Genomic DNA, 20515 nt, shown 5'->3' with positions numbered 1-20515 from the left:
AGACAAAAATCTAAGAAATCAAGTCAAAAAGGCAAAACCTAGGTGATCAGCAAATCTGTTAAACTAGGTAACTCCAGCACCAGTAATATGATTTTGTGATGCTTGTCATTATAAACATTAGGAGAAAGACTTTGCAAATCATTATTAAATGTCCTGGTTATTTTTAAAGCATGTTTAATGATCAACAGCTCTGCGTGCCCCTGAGAGAGTTTTAGACTGATGGTATTCTTAGTCTGTGACCTAATAACCTAGTATCAAAATGCAAATTTTGGTACTATGTTAACTAGCACTAGGTTAACTAGCACCTTCTAGCACTTAAGAAGGTGACTTGATCTATCATTACTCTTTGCTCTTCTAATCATTTAAGACATCTAACAATGAAAAACTTCACAAAGGATGTGACCAAAAATTTGATTTGCTTTAAATGCAATGCTCTGAATTTGTGAAGTCAACTTTGTTGTCTGTTTTCTCTCTTATGTGATCCTGTGAAGCACTAGCACTCGTAGTGGTTAAAGAACCAAAGATGTTTGATTCCCCACTCTAGTAAGATGTGTGCAAAATTGAATTCAATATTTATTATCTGAATTGGATTCACTATGATTGAGTGATGGTTATGAACAGTTCCATCACATGAACAAGTAAGATGATTCTAGCTTTGAGTTAAAAAAAAATTATGTGTTGAGCTGCTATGTAAAAAGTACAGTCCATTTGACAAATTCTAAGTGGTGTGTTGTGCTTGGTCGATTTGCATGGGCTATTGATCAAGAACAACTTAGAAAATAGCTGTCTCACCCAGCTTTCCTCACTGGTTTTAAGAAAAGTTATCCAGACAAATAAGTAGGTCAGTGGATGACTGGTTTTTGCAGTATACTGGATCTGTGATCACATCATGTCTTAAAGTCTAAAAAAATGCAGGCCTGTATTATTTTTTCCTTCTTCTGACTGTATTTACCCATGTAAATATAGAGTGCTTTGTCAGGCGGCAGGTTAATCTAAGAAAGTACCTTTTGCCCCTTGGAAATGCTTCTTCGTGTAGAGAAATACAATGTGCAGAATTAATCCCTTAACGTGTGAGAGATCATCTCTAGCCAGGCTACTGGAAATGGAGCCTGGTCAATTGGGTGTGGAATTAACATTAGCTAGAATTTGTCATGTAACTGTATAATACTAAATGTTGCTAGCTGCTGTTGTCTCCTGACAAAGCATTGTGGAGCTATATGTGCTTGCTATAGCTCAGGCAGGCCTGCTACATCCATGGGTGTTGAAGTCTTCTGACAAATAGGTGACAGAGACAGATGCAAGTGCAGAATGATGTTTTATTAAAAATCAGGTAAACAATCTATTAATAATGAAAAAACAACACAAGCAATCAGTAATTGGACAGCACTAGACAGAACAGTAAGACAGTAAGACATCTTTAGAAATGTAATTAGCAATTCAATTATAGTTTGATGTAAGTCTCTAAACTGTATTTATATCAAAGAAAAAAAGCATTTTCGTATTTTAATAAGCACAAAATGGACTCGCATCTTTATTTTTTGGAGACAGTGTTTGTTTGTCTCTGCTATTTATACAAGAAAATTTCATTATATTGAGAGCATCTGAATAAAAGGAACACCACTTTTACTTTAATATGTAAAAGGTATCAAAAACGAAAGTAGATTGTTGGATTTTCAACAATCTAATCATCTTCCACCCTATTTTAACTGCCAATTAATTTAGAAGGTGGACAGTCATGCTTAGATGCTGTTTGCAAAGATGATCAATATACATTCCTACAGGCAATAGAAAAATGTAATTTGAGCAGTTTAGTATTTCACTCACTTGTTTGAACATTTCACTCAACAACTTACTACAACCTGTGTTCATTGTCAAAGCCACACAAAACACTTTATTTGACAGGACAAGGTCTGTCCACAGATAGTCTAACAAACCCCAAGCTATTGGTACCTAATAACCTAATATTAGAACTTCTTTTATTGCATGGCTCTTGCAGAGATGGAAGTAATAAAGTACAAATACTTTGTTAATGTACTTAAGTAGATATTTCTGGTATCAGTATTTTTCTTCACTATTTATTTTTCAGACAACTTTTTACTTTCACTCATTACATTTTTTACACAAATATCTATACCTTAGACCATTTTTAAACCAGGCTTGTTACTTTAGTTAAAATTTATTTGGTGACATGATCAATATTTTTTCTTCTCATTATGTGCCGTTTTCAACCGACCACTAGTGTAAAATGTCCTGGATATTTTGCAAGAGAGAATGATGTAAGGCTGCATTTTCTCACACAATTATTTTTGTTTGTCTAAAAATTGTCTCAAGCCTTTGAAAGTTGAAGGGACAGAGCCCATGTAAAGTCACATGTCCCTGATGTCAACTTTTAAGTCAATTCCAAAGTAGAAAGGGTGTTAGGACATAAAAGGTCTACACATTCAAGTTAAAATTGCTAGTTTTTTGGATGCAAAAAATGAAACCAAAACAAATTAGTTGTATATGACAAAATATTACACACAGGCATTTGGTGTAATTGTTTACCAACTTGGCATACCTTGAACTTGAAATTGTATCCATTTTCCCTTTAAAAGTTTAACTATTTAGGAAATCCATTTTGCACATATTCAGTATTGGTATTATTATCATTAAAAACTTTGGAAATTTTGGAACTAGGAGTTGGCGACTCTGGGACATCAGCAATTGTTTGGAACCTGTGCGACCTTGTTTAGAACACGTTGCCATTAGTTATAATGGAGCAGTGGAGTGGTGTGCAATGAGCGTTCGTTGTAAAAGCCTTTTATAAGAATGGTGATAGTGTGAGTGCTGTGCAAAGGGAATTTCGGCATCATTACCAGTTAGGATGTCATGATTACATTCTGTCTGCTTGAAAAAAACTGCCTTAAAAAAGTCCCCAGGTGGTGTTTGAATGGCCCACACAACAGAGAATATTGAGGCTGTTCATGCTGCCATCATGAGGAGCCCTCATCACTTCATGCATAATCGCTGTGTTGAGCTGTTTTCTCAAAATTACGTACCTATGTTGTATTCGCATGAGCAGACAGGACACAGTCATGACATCCCATCTGCTAATGATGCCATACTTCCCTTTGCTCTGCCCTCACACTATCACCATGCTTCTCTCAAAAGGTTTTACAGCAAACGCTTGTTCCGCACCACTCCACTGCTCTATTAACTAATAATAACTAATGGCAAGGGGTTCTAAACGAGGTCACACTGGTTCCAAACAATTGCCAACACCCTGGGTTCATCGACACCTAGAACTTAAAGTTCTCGTTTCCCTTTACCACCCTGTATTTTTTAATCGATGCCACATCTGGCTAAAGAGACAATTCTAGCTATGACAGCATGATTAAATGCAAGAGGCAGAAAGTAACATACATGAGGGTATGCTTGGACATTAGGATCTCAGTACTACATCGTTACTTGAATGATCATGTGAGGGGGGACAGCAAAGAGGGACAAGTGCAAAAGAATTGGATGCTGTTAAGGAGCAGCAAAGAATGAAGGGGGATAACTGAAATCGGATGTACTACAAGCCAGTGGCAGGCCGTGCATTTGGTTTCTGGGCCTTCAGTGGGGACTTACCTGACTTAATCCACCTCTTAATACCACCACTATCACTTCGCAATTATAGAAACCATCAGTACTATGAAAAAACGCAATATAACAACGTGTGGCATTACAGAGAGAGAGGCATTTCACCAGAAATGCATAGTCATAATTTGACTCAGAAGCTGTAAGCCAGTGGTACACCTCATATTCACTAGTCTGGAAGTGGCAAACGAACCATTTCCTGGGCTGAGACAAGCTAGCTAGTGTCGGGGTTGGCCAACCTCTCCTCACGATGTCTAGCTTTCTTAAAAAATTTTTTTTTATGAATGTCCGTCAGCCATTGATCCGTCAGCCATTGTGGACATTAAAAAAGTCTAAATTAATTGTATTAATATGTGAAGAGCACTACACATGTGTTTTGCTAGTCGAACTTAGCTGTAACAGTTTCCCTCTGGCCAATCAAAGGACTGAAAAATGCTGATGCTATTCTGGGCCAGCTAGCTGGCCCTGTGAGGCAAATTTGAAATCTGATTGGTTAAAAAAACAGACCCATTGATAATATAGTCTAATGTACAATGGCTAGCATTACTAAGTGTGAAGGCCCTGGGCAGATTAGATTGACATGGCAGCACATACAAAAGAAATCACAAAAAAACCACCCACATACACGTACTGGAAGCAGTGCAGCCAAGATAAACACTACAAAATGAAGAGAATAAACTGTTGGGAATAAATTAATAAAATTTTATGGTATAAATATTTTAATTTAGATTGTAAATGTGGGTCAGTGCTTCTGATAGTGTTTAAGCCACAGAAAAGGCCTTGCTGGCCCTAATGGCCCACCACTGCTACAAGCACATGTGGGCATGATGGTCTGGTATTTACATTCACTTATAAAACATATAAATTGTTTAGCAAAATGTCTAATTACACAAATAAGTTTCCAACATTGACTACAGAATAAGATTGGGTCAGAGCCTCCCACAAGTAACAAGTTTATTCTATATTAGTAGGGATTTGCAAGCATTTTTTAAATCTATTAATTCTTAATTAATTAATGAATTTAAATCTATTATTCTAAGTACTACTGCCCCCTTTGATCAACTCAGGCATGAACATAATAGAGCAAAACATTGCCACTCTGGAGAGGAGACCTTTTAGATCATCAGTGCTACTTTACAATCAATGCAAAAACATGTGTATACATTTTTTTTTTTTAATTCATGTAGTTTAGATGCAGGAACTCTGCACTAACTGGAGCTTGTTTCTACATTTATAGGAACCCAGATATCAAGACATTAAAGTGATCGATTCTAGAGAAATTACAGCAATGTTTTTATCTGAAAATGTATAAGAATATTTTGTAGCTCAAATGTTTTTTAACTAAAACTATATATGTATAGACTCTTTATAAAATGCATCAGTAAAAAATAAATATAAATACTATTATCTAAAATATATTAATATAAATAAATTCAAAGCTGCATTGGGATTAACTTAAACTTAATTCAATTCAATTCATTTTTATTTGTATAGCACTTTTAACAATAGGCAGTGTCTTAAAAGAGATGGCAGAGATAAATAGGTATAAAGTTGAATAAACAAATGTAAAAGTGCTTTTAAGTTTGTTCAATATAATTTTCAGTTTATCCCTGATGAGCAAGCCACATGTCACGGATAGACCAGGCGTCAGAAACCAGGCGTAAAACAGATTGTCTTTTATTGGTCTAAACATGCAAACACAAGGGAGCATGAGATGAGACTGTAGCAAGTAGTAAGCTTAACTGAGCATAGCCAGGAGCATGGATCTGTAAACCTCCTTGTGGTTCTGAGGGCTCTTTGGAGCTGGGTATGTGCCAACTCCCACACTTTTACGCTCTTCTGGACCAGTGATCCACCACTGGGACGTTTGAAGTCCATGGAAATAGTAGAGGTTGAAAGCCAAACACGCACTGGACTGGGGTCAAGCTGGTGGCTCCTTGGGGCAGGGAGTTCTGTGCATACTCGGCCCATGGCAATGCAGCTCCTGTATCTTCCGGTCTGTCTGGCCATTAGTCTGTAGGTGATAGCCGGATAAGAGGTTAACGGTAAGACAGAGGTGCTTGAAAAACGCCTTTCATACGTGGGACGTAACCTGAGGACCTCGGTCTGACACTATTTCTTCCGTCAGGCCAAAATCCCGGAACATGTGGTGAAGGAGTACCTTCAAGGTCTCTAGAGCTGTGGGCAGACCTCGGAGGGGGACCAATCTGCAGGCTTTGGAGAAGCAATCTACAGCTACTAGAATGCAGGTGCAAGGCTGTTGTGTGGTTGGTAGGGGAACCAGTTTTCCCGCTGATAAGTGGTGTGGACAATGCAGCCTCAGACATATCTAGCTACATCTCTGATCATCCCCGGCCACCAGTAGCGAGATCGGACCATAAGGAGGGTCTGTCTTCTACCCGGGTGGCCGAAACCTGGGGCCTCATGGATCGACTTTAACAGAGGTCGCCGTTCGGATCTCCTCACCTGAATTCCACAAAATAGGGCTGAGGATTAGGTTAGATAGAATGATAGGTTCGGAGTCGTTGAGTTCATCGGGGCCAGAAATTCTGGACAGGGCTTCCGCTTTCCCATTTTCGGAACCTGGATGATACGTGATTGTGTAGTAAAAGCAGGTGAAGAATAAAGCCCATCTGGCCTGCTGGGGGGTTAAGGCGTTTAGCTTCTTGAAGGTATTGGAGGTTCTTTTGATTGGTGATCGGCTCTTTCGCCTGTGAAGGAGGCATCCACCTCCACTATGATAGGGAGCTGGGGATCCGGGTGGCATAGTAGAGGGGCAGTATTGAACCTTTTTAAGCTCAAGGAAGGCTTCCTCAGACTCCTGGTTCCACGCAATGGTTTTGGTTTTTCCCCTCAGGAGTGAGGTAAACGGGGCGGTGACTAAGCTGAAGTTACAAATGAACCGTCGATAGAAATTGGAGAACCCTCGGAAGCTTTGGAGTTCCTTTGTGGACCCCAGATGAGGCCAGTCCAGAACTGGCATAACCTTCCCCTGGTCCAATTGTACCCCCGACAGACTGATGTCATACCCCAGGAATTGTACCTTGGACTGACCTGTCCCTTGAAACTCACACTTCTCCAGCTTTAGGTAGAGGTGGTGCTCCCATAATCGTCCTAGGACCTGGGTGACCTCGATGTCTCGTTAGGTCTCGAGAGGAGATAAGGATGTCATCAATGTAGACAATGGCAAACCTATGGAGGAACGGTCGGAACACATCGTTCATAAAAGTCTGGAACACCGCTGGAGAAATGGACAGTCCATATGGCATGACCCGGTACTCATAATGCCCTGGGGGGGGGGGGGGGGGGGGTGAAGTCCGTCTTCCACTCGTCTCCCTTGAGTATACGCACCAAGTTGTAGGCACTTCAGAGGTCTAATTTGGTGAAGAACCATGCCCCATGGTGATCTTCTAGGGCGGTCCGGGACCAGAGGGAGCGGGTAAGGGAGATGTGTAAGGGAGTCATTTTCCACGAAAAAGAAGCTGGAGGCCGCTAGAAAAGAGGATAGAGTGATGACGCCCTGCTTTTAAGGTTTCTTGTTTGTAGTTCTCCATAGCTGCGTGCTCTGGGATGGACAGCGGGTAGACATAACCCTTGAGCAACTTGGCACCTGGCATCAGGTCGATGGCGCAATCCCAAGGGCGATGAGGGGGTAGATGATTGGCAGCCTGCTTGCTGAATACGTCCATGAATGGTTGGTACTCGAACGGAACCTCCACTTCCATGTGGGTTTCAGGACTTTCAACTAGTGTTGATGCGGGCGTGGTTGGGGCAGGTGGTTCCAGCAGTGGTTCCGGCATTGTTGGCTCCACTCTAGGATTTCACATGGGTTCCAGGAGAGTCTAGGGGAGTGTCGTAAGAGCTAGGGATGCCAGAGAATGATGCTGGCGGTGGAGTCTTTAAGGACCAAGAACCTGATCTCTTTACGATGGAACAATCCCACTTGGAGGAGGACTACCGGAGCAAAATATTTCACCCAACCACACCCAAACGATTTCCCCTGGATCGTCTTGATGGTGATCCCCGAAGTCCAGCTGATGGTTCTCTAAACACGCTTGGGAGATGAAATTGGACAGTGGGGCGAGGTGATGGTTCAGCCTCCTGAGATTGACAGGCAGTCAGCTGCTGGGAGATGTGTATGGATCTTTGGATGAACGCCTTAAGACCCAGCGTCATATATCGTCATATCTGACGTCATATATCGCCATGGCCATTTGATTTCTTGATTCAGCCCCTGACGATATGCGCTGAGGAGGGCGGTTTCATTCTAACCACTAGTGGCGGCCAGGGTGCGAAAGTAGAGGCTATATTCCGTGAGTTAGGAGGACCCTTGGCGCAGACAGAAGAGAGTTGGTCTGATGTGGTCAGAGCCCCCGTGGCTATGCAGAATACCTCCGCAAAGTGGCTGGTGAAGAGTGCATATAAGGTGGTAAGGTCACTATTGGTGCTCCATATCACTATGACAGAGCCTTCCCGGTTAGCAGTGAGGATCCATCGAGGTAAGTTTTTATGGTCCGATCTTCTGACCAGGCATCAGAAAACAGAATAAAACAGATTGTTTTTTATTGGTCTAAACATGCAAACACAAGGGAGCTTGAGATGAGACAAGCAAATAGTAAACTTAACTGAGTGGTTCCTTTAAAGCGTAGCCAGGAGCATGGACGCACAGGGAACAAGAGTGGTAGGCAGTCTGTGATCTACGGTGTAACTAGTAGATCGGGCAGTGAGTAAAGGGGAATAGGGACCTCATAAAGGGGACGGCTAAATGGAGGACAGGTGTAGGGGATTAGTAGGAGGGAGAGGCTAGGTAGAGTGTTGAGTGAAGGAGGGAGGTATGGCTGGTGGTTTTCTGACACACCAAATGTCCATTAATTCTAGTTTTATCTTTGTTGAGGTGTGCTGTTCTGTGATAAGCAGAAGGTGGAACAGTAATGAAATACAAATACTTTGTTACTTTGCCTAAGTAGATTTTTCTGGTATCAATACTTCACTTCAATATTTATTTTTTTGGATAACCTTTTACTTTTTCTCATTACATTTTTACACAAATATCTGTACTTTTTTACATTTTCAAACCAAGCTCATTACTTCAGTTTTAATCTATTTGGTGAAATGTCAATATTCATCAAGATATTTTTTTGTAATTACACAGCTTTTTCAATCTACCACTGGTGTATTATTTGCAGGCTCTCACACACCACAGACTAGTTTATAAAAGCTAATATTGAGCAAAGCAGAAGACGTATGGGTTTAATGTGGATGATAAGGAGGAAGTAAGCAATGTAAACATGACTGAAAACAGAAACATTCCTGATCACCTAACCATCATTATCTTTTGTCTTCTTGTGTTTTATATTTTGGATGTACAGCCGGGATACATTCATTAGGTAACAATATAATTTATAATAATAATATATTTATTAGGGTTGACACATATTGAATTGTTAATAGCATGTTATCACAAATTGATTTTAATGGCACAAATTTTATTAACATTTCTGTTTGACCATTTTTATTAAAAATACAAATAAATAAATATTAAAGAGGCCTATTAAAACCTTATAAACATATAAACATATGTTTATTCATAACGTCCTCCACCGAAAAATATTTTTTAATCGCCAAACATTTGTTTTACTAATGTGGCAAGTATCAAATCAGCACAACAGCAAATACAAAACAGCAATAAACCTTCAGGGGTTGAAAAACCTGCCGACGCAGTTTGTAGCATTTTTTCCGCACAACGCCGAACTCGAAGTCTATAAGAAGTGAATCAGGTAAAAGAACCACATCTCCAACACCTGCACCACTGATATACCATGATTTACCAGCAACCAATTTTAATGATCTTTCATTGCTCTGTTTTTAAAACGCACAACTCATATTCTTAAAGAGTCGACTTTTATTTGTAATATTCATATTTATAATACTCATAATAACAACAAAGAAAACAAACTCCTCACAGACACACCAATAAAACAACCTGACTCTCAATGAATATCGTTAGTATTGTGGTATCGTAAGTCAACAGGATAGCGGTGAAAATTGGGCTAATGTTGGCCGAAGGAGGAGAAGGAGAGGGGGAAGACGTCTACAGAGATGCCAGGAAAAGGAGAAGTGTAGGAGAGTAGAGGTTCCAGTTGGTACTTTAAATATGAGTATTATGACTGGTAAAGGTAGAAAGTTAGCTAATATGAAGGAAATGAGAAAGGTAAACATGTGTGTTCAGGAGACCAAGTGGAAAGGGAGTAAGGCCAGGAACATTGGAGGGGGGTTTAAACTGTTCTATCATGGTGTGGATTAAAAGAGAAATGGTGTCCTGAAGGAAGAGTTTAGTAAGGGTGTAGTGGAGGTGAAGAGAGTTTTTAATAGGGTTATGAACGTGAAGCTGGAAGTTGAAGGGGTAATGATAAATGTCATCAGTGCCTATGCTCCACAAGTCGGCTGTGAGATGGAGGAGAAGGAAAAATTCTGGAGTGAGTTAGATGAAGTGGTAGATGGTGTACCTAAGAATGAACAACTGGTGATTGGGGCAGACTTTAATGGGCATGTAGGTGAAGGGAACAGAGGTAATGAGGAAGTATGGCCTTTAGGAGAGGAATGTGGAAGGGGTGATGGTGGTAGAATTTGCAAAAAGAATGGAAATGGCAGTGGTAAATACTTATTTTAAGGAGAAGCAGAGGGTGACGGAGTGGAGGAAGGTGCACACAGGTGGACCTTCCTCCACTCCGTCACCCTCTACTTATTTTAAGGAGAAGCAGAGGGTGACGGAGTGGAGGAAGGTGCACACAGGTGGACCATGTTCTATGTAGAAAATGCAACCTGAAGGAGATTGGAGACTGTAAGGTGTTGGCTAGACAGCATCAGATGGTGGTCTGTAGGATGGTTTTGGAGGTGAAGAAGAAGAGGAGGAGAGTGAAGACTGAAAGAAGAATAAGATGGTGGAAACTGAAGGAGGAAGACGGTAATGTGTAGGGTTCACGGAAGAAGTCAGACAGGGGTTTCGTGGTGGTGAAGGGGTGCTGGATGATTGGGCAACTACTGCAGAAGTGATAAGGGAGACAGCTAGAAAGTTATTTGGTGTGATCTGAAAATAGAAAGAAAGACAAACAGATGTGGTGCCGGGATGAGGAAGTGCAAGGAAGCATAAGGAAAATGAGTTTGGCAAAACAGAAATGGGATCGACAGAGTAATTAGAAACTCAGGCAGGAGTACAAGGAGTACAAGGAGATGCGGCAGCAGGTAAAGAGGGATGTGGGGAAAGCCAAGGAAAAGGCATATGAGGATCTGTATGAGAAGTTGGACAATAAGGATAGAGGAAAGGATTTGTATCAAATGGCCAGGCAGAGGGACCGAGCTGGGAAGGATGTGCTGCAAGTTAGAGCAATAAAGGATGGAGATGGAAATGTGTTGACTAGTGAGGAGAGTGTGTTGAGAAGGTGAAGGGAGTATTTTGAGCAGCTGAGGAACGAGGAAAATGGGAGAGAGAGAAGGTTGGATGGCGTGGAGGTGGTGAAGCAGGAAGTGGATAGGATTAGTAAGGAGGAAGTGAGAGCAGCGGGAGGGAATGAGACGCTGCATCTCGATGCCTAACTGAAGCTTATTTATTCACTTACCAGAACATCAAGACAATAAAACTTTACAAAAGTATAATCTAATTGTAACAAAAGCATGAATTTTTATTCTGCAACCTGTCCCATCATATTTCTGATTTTACTGATATTTCTAAGTTGATTGAAGGCTATCCTGGTAATGTTATTCACAAGCCTCAAAGGACAGACTAAAGTCAATAATCATACCAAGGTCTTTGACTGCTGTACACACTGAAAAAAAAAAAGACCATCCAGAAATGCTACGTAATAGAAAAGTTCATTTCTAGCTGCATGTGGTCCTAGTAAAAGTACTATCTTTTTCTATCTAGAATTAAGCATAAGGAAGTTAAGAAGCATTCATTATCTAATGTCTTTTACACACTCCTCAAAATTGTAAAGTTGTTGTCTTTCATCTGGCTTTGCTGAGATGTACAACTGTATATCATCAGCATAGCAATGGAAGCTACAGAAATACCATGTTAATTAAATATTTCACCCAGAGGTAGTAAAGTTGTTGTCTTTCATCTGGCTTTGCTAAGATGTACAACTGTATATCATCAGCATAGCAATGGAAGCTACATAAATACCATGTTAATTAAATATTTCACCCAGAGGTAGCAAATATAAAGAAAAAAATCAGTGGGCCTAAGACAGATCCTTGCAGAACACTTTACCTCAGAGAGTGTAGGGAACTCCACATTTACATCAACAAACTGATAACATTCAGTCAAGTTAAACCTGAGAGGGAGAAACAGAGATCATGGTAAATGAATACATACAGTAACTGTAAAACCTTAATGAAATATTATAAATGTATTAATATTCTGTACTATGCATTTTATGTAATAGTCTGCAATATGCATTTTATTTTAACTATTTATAGACCATAACAGAAGATCAATGTATCTTCTTGCATATAAATGCAAATTATTCAGTCTAAAGTATTAGGGTAAAAGACTCCACTCCACAAACTGAGCTAATGTGGGTGTATTGGTCTCTACTAATTAGGTATCTAACTGAACGATCTGATCTGCCATTTTCTATTTACTTTATTGTACATGACTAATTACTTTCAATTTTGACATGAAAACCTTCCTGCAATATACTGTTGATATTTCTAGTGAGTAAAAACTACAATATTGTTTTTATTGTTGTGTACCGAAGTATACTGTGTACTTAATAAAATCATTTGAGTCATTTGACTTTTAAAATCCTATGGTGAATGAATTCACACCTCAAGCTAAAATCTGCCAACCATATAGAAAAAAAAAAATTCTATACATTAAACATAGGTTAAACACAACATATTTCAGGCTGTGGTATCATGCTGTCTATTCATTTAAGCAAACCTTTAGAGGTGGGCATGAAAACATATTTTGAAGCCTTTGAATGCCTGCTAATTCCATCTAAATGATGTACAGTTTAGGTAAGATATTTTATGTAATATTTAAGATAACCAGTTTTTTGATGGGAGAAAAATGTAAAACTCATAGGAGTAAAAAGCTCCACTGGGTGTCATGTGGGTTTTGCATAAGAGAAAATAATATTAAAGTGTGTTCTTCACTTTTACATGTACAACTTTTTATCCATTCTGACTGAGAGATATCTCAAAGTAACTAAACAGTGTAACCAACTGCCAATCACTGAAAAGATAATTAACATACTTAACTAAAGTAAAACACTTAACTGAAAGTATGTCATACAGTAGGTAGGGCACTTATGAAACTTCTACTTTATTTTCCGGCTTCTCCCATCCAGAGGTGGCAAAAGTACACACATCCTTTACTTAAGTAGAAGTACAGATACTCATGTTTTAAAATACTCGGGTAGAAGTTGAAGTACTGATTAAACTTTTTTACTTAAGTGAAAGTAAAGAAGTCTTGGCTCTGACATGTAATTAAGTAAGAAGTAGTTATTACTGCTATCTGTTTTAGCTGTTAACTGGACCTCACATCATATTAGATAGATAGATAAATGGATGGATGGATCGATGGATGGATGGATGGATGGATGGATGGATGGATGGATGGATGGATGGATGGATGGATAGATAGATAGATAGATAGATAGATAGATAGATAGATAGATAGATAGATAGATAGATAGATAGATAGATGGATGGATGGATGGATAGTCAGTATCCCCACAAGGATAAGTTTGAGAGTTTGATTCCTGTTCGAGCTGGTGGTTACTGTGTTGGTAAATAAAACTTCTGGACCTTGTCCCCTCTGAAAACATTTAATTTCTGTGTTGGATTAATTTCTTGATTTCCTGGTCTTTAATGAAAGATAACTCCACCAAATAAAAGGCACTTCTGTGGTAGCTCAGTGGGTTAAGGCTTGTGCCTAAACATGGTCCTTAATATAGTCCACGCTGGTGATAAGGTTTCAAAGCCAGTCCTACATGCCTTCTTTCTTACTGCGCTGGCATAAAACAAAGTATGAACCCTCCAAAAAGCACGCATGCTTTTCAGCAGTGGTCGCTCAGTGGTTTAAGGCTTGTGCCTCATCTAAACATGCTTCCAAGTCTGATCTCTTCCATGGTTGAGTGGGTTAAGGCTGGTGCCTCGCTGATAGTGAGGATCAGGGTTTAAATCCTGCTTTCTGCCTGCTAGTTACGATGTAGGTTATGTTCCTGCTTCCTAAATCTTTCTGTAGCTTTATATTCTTGTGTTGATGGTTTAAAGGTAGATAGACCTGCTCTAAACAACCTTCCTGTCCAGTCTTCCCTGATGGTTCAGTGGGTTAAATCAGGTTTCTTGCTTTTGGTGGGGTTCAGGGTTCGAATCCTGCTTTCTGTCTGCCAGTCACGATCAGGATTCACTTCCTACATCTTTCTTTAGCGATATATTTTTGTTTTAATGGGTTGAAAAGAAAGATAGACCTGCTTTAAATAAGCTTTCTAGCCTGTCCTCATCAATGGTTCAACGGGTTAAGGTTGGTATCTCGCTGGTGGTGGGGATCATGGTTCGAATCCTGCTTTCTTCCTGTTATTTACAAGGTGTGTTCAACTTGTGCTACTTACATCTGTATTCGCTTCCTACATCTTTCTTTACCATTAAATTCTTGTGTTGATGGTTTAAAAAGAAAGAAAGACCTGCTCTAATCAAGCTTCCCATCCCGTTTTTTTCTGATGGCTTAGTGGGTTAAGGCTGGTACTTTGCTAATGTTGGTGGTCAGGGTTCAAACATGGCTTTCTGTCTGCTAGTCATGAGGTAGGTTAAATTCCTGATTCCTACATCTTCATATTCTTGTTTTGATGGGTTAAAAAGAATGATAGACCTGCTCTAAACAAGCTTCCTAGCCTGTCCTCACCAATGGTTCAACGGGTTAAGGTTGGTATCTCGCTGGTGGTGGGGATCATGGTTAGAATCCTGCTTTCTTTCTGTTATTTACAATGTGGGTTCAACTTGTGCTACTTACATCTGTATTCTTCATATTCTTGTTTTGATGGGTTAAAAAGAAAGATAGACCTACTCTAAACAAGCTTCCCAGCTTGTCCTTCCTGATAGTTTAGTGGGTTAATGCTGGTGACTTGCTAATGGTGTGAATCAGGGTTCGAATCCTGCTTTGTCCCTGCTAGTCACGTCATGGGTTTGTTTCCTATGTCTGTCTTTAGCATTATATTCTTGAGTTGATGTTTTGAAAGAAAAGATAGACCTGCTCTATTTTCTATAATTGTCGTAGCCGGTCCTTCCCGATGGATGCCCGGATATTGCCCCCCTGCTTCAGGATACGCCCTCCGAAACCACATCCAACCTTACACGCAGCCATTTCTGACACCTTCCACACTCCTAACTTTGAGCCCTGGCCGGGGTTTGAACCGGCAACCTCTTAACCCAGAGGTAAAGCTCTTCCAATTGAGCCACAGGATCTCCTGTAAGAATCTGATTTTTAGGACCTTTTCTGGGTCTTTTTAAAAACTTTTTAAACAATTTAAAGTAAATCTTAGGGGTAGGAATCGAACCGGGTGAGTCAGATAGCAGCGACCACTTCACTGACCATTACACCAACACAGGAGAGGCAAACAAGCCTTTGGTTATTGAACTCTTGGCTTTTCTATAGTTAGGAGACCAGTGTTTTCTCTTAGATCATGATGGTAGAGGGTCAAAACTTCTCCTTCCCTTACATTCTCTCAGTAACTCGAAGTCTATAAGAAGTGAATCAGGTAAAAGAACCACATCTCCAACACCTGCACCACTGATATACCATGATTTACCAGCAACCAATTTTAATGATCTTTCATTGCTCTGTTTTTAAAAACTTCTTATAATGTTCAATATGAAACTAGATGTAAGAATCGAACCAGGGAAGTCTTTCATCATAGATCACTAATGGCATTACTTCAAAACTCAAAACTTTGTTAGACATGTAAATAAGCAGGAAAGACAGAGACAAAGACAAAGAGACACAAATACAGCTTTAGAAAGAGTAAGAAACAAATAGAGAGACAGCAAGAGAGAGACATATACAGTGAGTATATACTAAAAGAGACACAGAGACAATTAGATAGAGAAAATAGAGAGACAAAGATAGCGAGATATAGCCACTTCCTGTTGGAAGTGTTTATCCCGAGCGACTCTTAATGATCTCATTTACTAAATGAGCAGTAGTGAGTTGAGGGCTTGCTCAGGTGCCCAAAACTGGCATCTTGGAGGTGTTAAACATGTATCATATTTACAGCATGTGATATATATGTAAGCATATGTACAGTGATTAAATATAAAGGCTATATCATTGCAGAGACGTGTGGACATCATTTAGAGCCTTTGCTATGTTTCCACACGGACAGTTAATGAGGTGATACCGGAGAAAATGCCCCTCTTCAAGTCAAGTCAGGAAGCTTATATATAGAAAATTATAGACATTTTACAGATTTAAATGATGTATTGTTTTTATCTGTACGATCAATAAAGACAGTAATTTAAGTTTGTGTCGCCATTATGAGGGACAAACCCCAAAAACGCCACCCAGAGGGTTAATTGTGAGAATCATGGCGGATTTTGGTGTTTGATTTGAGACTCAGAAATAAAACAAAAGTTTACTGATTAAAAATATTTTTTATCTGGAGTTAATTTATTTATTTTATATCTGAGTAAAGAACGGAAAAAATTCGTGCCGTTTAAAATAATTATAATTTTGACAGCCAAAAAAAAAAAAAAAATATATATATATATATATATATATATATATATATATATATATATATATATATATATATATATATATATATACATACATATTTGCATTTTTAATACAAAACTAATAAAAAATGTTGTTACCTAATAAATGTGTGCAGGCTGAAGATCCACATATAGAACACAAGCAGAGAAAAGATGATGATGATCAGGAATGTGTCTGTTCTCAGTCATGTTTACGGATCATCCATCTCCATCTGCCTCTTTGAACCCAACTACCTGCATGTCTTCCCTTACCACATCCATAAAACGCCTCCTTGGCCTTCCTCTTTTCTTCCTTCCTGCTGACTCCATCCTCCGCATTCTCCTACCGATATACTCCATGTCACTCCTCTGCACATGTCCAAACCATCTCAATCTTGCCTCCCTAGCCTTGTCTCCAAAACGTCCTACATGTGCTGTCACTCCTGTCACTCTTCACTACCCACTCCACCCTGCCTGCACTCTTTTCTTCACTTCTCTAACACACTCTCCATTACTTTGCACTGTTGACCCCAGGTACCTGAACTCCTCCACCTTCACCACCTCTTCTCCCTGCAACCGCACCACTCCACTGCCCTCCTTCTCATTCACACACATGTACTCTGTCTTACTCCTACTCACTTTCATTTCCCTTCTCTCCAGCACATACCTCCACCTCTCCAGGCTCTTCTCAACCTGCACACTACTCTCACCACAAATAACTATATCATCTGCAAACATCATAGTCCATAGTCAACTGGTGTTAATGAAGCCTAATGAGACAAAAGTGAGAGGCGAGCGACATACTGGGGTTGCTGTATAGTGTGTTTCTGTTCCCTTTGGTGCTACCATGATGCCATAAAATATAGATCAAATAATCTTGTTTGTTGTGGGATTTCTCTCAAATTTCATAAATAAAAACCCTTATAATATATTAAAAAAATAATAAAACAGTAAATTTTTCCAGTTTCTTGTGTGATTCAAACAACCCTGACACTTCTGTTTCCAGTGTTGGAAGTGTTGCTTTTGAAAAAAAAGGTAAACTTGATAACTAGTTATCAAGACTTAGTTATTAGACTTAAGTTGCATGTGTTCTCCCACTTTGATCCCAGAACTGAATCAGGTGACACTATTTCAATGCATGTTTGGAATAAAGATGAAGCCATGTTGGATTGCATAGTGACTCAGACAAGTGTGATGTGAAGACATGCAACACTGCCAACTCCATCTCATGCCAGGCACCATCTGCTAATGTGCAAAATTTGGCTGCAACCTTGCACAAGGGAGGTGATTCCAATGTGCATATCTGCCAGGCTACGTCACTCACCATATTATTTTTTTCCCCATTGTATTATTATGTTGATCCTAGAGTAAATATATTAATTGGGGAAGAAAATAACCGACGAGTGACAATAATACAATTTTCATTCTCCTAAAAGGTCAGAAGTGCTTACAAACCAAACAAGACAAAAAAGTTGGCTTTTATGATATCACTAAAACCAAGATAAAATTGTGTAAAATAATGCCAGGTAGAAATAAAAAATTATTAGAATTAAAAAACAAAATAATATTGGATTCATGATGGATAAAAAAAACCTCTTTTGATTTCACCCACAACATACCTTCTTCTTCTTCTGGCTTCTCCCATTAGAGGTCGCCACAGCGGATCATCCATCTCCATACCCCCCTGTCCTCTACATCTGCCTCTTTCAACCCAACTACCTGCATGTCTTTCCTCACCACATCCGTAAACCTCCTTCTTGGCCTTCCTCTTTTCCTCCTTCCTGGCGGCTCCATCCTCAGCATTATTCTACCGATATACCCCAATCTCGCCTCCGTCTCTTTGTCTCCGAAACGTCCTACATGCGCTATCCCTCTAATAAACTAGTTTCTAATCCTGCCCAACCTCGTCACTCCCAAAAAAAACCTCAAAATCTTCAGCTCTGCTACCTCCAGCTCCACGTCCTGTCTTTAATTCAATGCCACTGTCTCTAAACCATACAACATAGCAGGTCTCACCACAGTCCTATAAACTTTTCCTTTCACTCTTGCAGATACCCTTCTATCACAAATCACTCCTGCCACTCTTCTTCACCCACTACACCCTGCCTGCACTATTTTCTTCACTTCTCTAACACACTCTATTATTTTGCACTGTTGTCCCCAGGTACCTAAACTCCTCCACTTTCACCACCTCTTCTTCCTGCAACCACACCACTTCCCTCCCTCTCCTTCTCATTCACACACATGTACTCTGTCTTACTCCTACTCACTTTCATTCCCCTTCTCTCCAGCGCGTACCTCCACCTCTCCAGGCTCTTCTCAACCTGCACACTACTCTCACCACAAATAACAATATCATCTGCAAAGATCATAGTCCATGGAGACTCCTGTCTGACCTTGTCCTTCACCTGTTTATCACCACAAAACAGGAAGGGCTCAGAGCCGATCCTTGGTGCAGTCCAACCTCCACCTTGAACCAATTTGTTGTTCCTACTGCACACTTCACTGCTGTCACACTGTCCTCATACATGTCCTGCACCACCCTCACATACTTCTCTGACACACCTGACGTTCTCATACAATACCACAACACAGTCATACGCTTTCTATAAATCCACAGACACACAATGCAACTCCTTCTGACCATCTCTATACTTATCCATCAACATTCTCAAAGCAAATAATGTGTCTTTGGTGATCTTCCTCGGCATAAAACCATACTGTTGCTCACAGATGGTCACCTCTTCTCTCAGCCTGGCTTCCACTACTCTTTCCCATAACTTCATGGTGTGACTGATCAGCTTAATTCTCCTGTAGTTACTGCAGGTCTGCCCTTATTCTTAAAGATCGGTACCAGCACACTTCTTCTCCATTCCTCAGGCATCATCTCACCTTCCAAAATCCTGTTAAACAATCTTGTTAAAAAGTCTACTGCTATCTCACCTAAACATCTCCATGCTTCTACCGGTATGTCATCTGGCCCAACCGACTTTCAACATTTCATCCTCTTAATTTCTGCTCTCACTTCCTCCTTACTAATCCTATCCACTTCCTGCTTCACCAACTCCACACCACCCAACCTTCACTTTCTCTTATTTTCCTCATTCATCAGCTGCTCAAAATACTCCCTCCATCTCCTCAACACACTCTCCTCACTAATCAACACATTTCCATCTCCATCCTTTATTGCTTTAACTCGCAGCACATCCTCCTCAGCACAGACTCTCTGCCTGGCCAACCGGTACAAATCCTTTTCTCCTTCCTTAGTGTCCAACTTCTCATACAGCTCCCCATATGCCTTTTCCTTGGCTTTTGCCACACCCTTTTTTACCTGCTGCCACATCTCCTTGTATTCCTGTCTACTTTTCTCATCACTCTGTCGATCCCAATTCTGTTTTGCCAACCTCTTTCACCTTATGCTTTCCTGCACTTCCTTATTCCACCACCATGTCTCTTTGTCTTCCTTTCTATTTCCAGATGTCACACCAAGTACCTTTCTAGATGTCTCCCTTATCACTTCTGCAGTAGTTGCCCAATCATCCAGCACCTTTTCACCACCACCGAGCCTTTATCTGACCTCCTCCCTGAATCTCACACTACAGTCATCCTCCTTCAGTTTCAACCATCTTATTCTTCCTTCAGTCCTCGCACTCCTCCTCTTCGTCCTCACCTCAAAAACCATCCTACAGACCACCATCTGATGCTGTCTAGCTACACTGTCCCTTGCCAACAGCTTACAGTCTCAAATCATCTTCAGGTTGCATCTCCTACATAGACCATAGTCCACCTGTGTGCACCTTCCTCCACTCTTATACGTCACCCTATGATCCTCCTTCTTCTTAAAATAAGTGTCTACCACTGCCATTTCCATCCTTTTAGCAAAATCCACCACCATCTGCCCTTTCACATTCCTCTCCTTAAAGCCATACCTACCAATCACCTCATCATCACCTCTATTCCCTTCACCTACATGCCCATTGAAATACGCCCCAATCACCAATCTTTCATCCCTAGGTACACCTTCTACCACTTCATCCAACTTACTCCAACTTACATCACCCTTTCAACTTCCAGCTTCACATCACCCTATCAGAAACTCTCTTCACCTCCACTACACACTTACTGTACTCTTCATTCAGAATCA

Source organism: Silurus aristotelis (genome assembly GCF_946808225.1).
Source record: "Silurus aristotelis genome assembly, chromosome: 2".
Classification (NCBI taxonomy): Eukaryota; Metazoa; Chordata; class Actinopteri; order Siluriformes; family Siluridae; genus Silurus; species Silurus aristotelis.
This window is presented reverse-complemented; position numbering follows the sequence as displayed.